This window comes from Gavialis gangeticus, unplaced genomic scaffold, assembly GCF_001723915.1.
Source record: "Gavialis gangeticus isolate Ggan-Ray unplaced genomic scaffold, GavGan_comp1, whole genome shotgun sequence".
NCBI classification, from domain to species: Eukaryota; Metazoa; Chordata; order Crocodylia; family Gavialidae; genus Gavialis; species Gavialis gangeticus.
This window is the reverse complement of record NW_017728992.1, coordinates 38,791,181-38,791,448: the sequence shown is the minus strand read 5'-3', so window position 1 is coordinate 38,791,448 and position 268 is coordinate 38,791,181.

Here is a 268-nt window from a genome sequence, read left to right as displayed (position 1 = left end):
CTCTCTCTAAGCATAGATTTCTGAACTTGAACTGTATTAGTTAAGCTTGAGCTAGGTTTCCCCAAATACTTAGTGAAACCAGGGTATACTGTGACTGTTTGTGTTTGTTTTTCCTTTGCATGTCTATTACTACTAGTGTCAATATATATTTCATCTACTTAGCAATAAATAACTTTTATAGTCAAACTGGTGGTAATAGTGTATCTTTTGCCTTCTTTACTTCTCTTTCCCCACTTGCTTTGCAGCAACGCCCCTTTTACCTAACCCA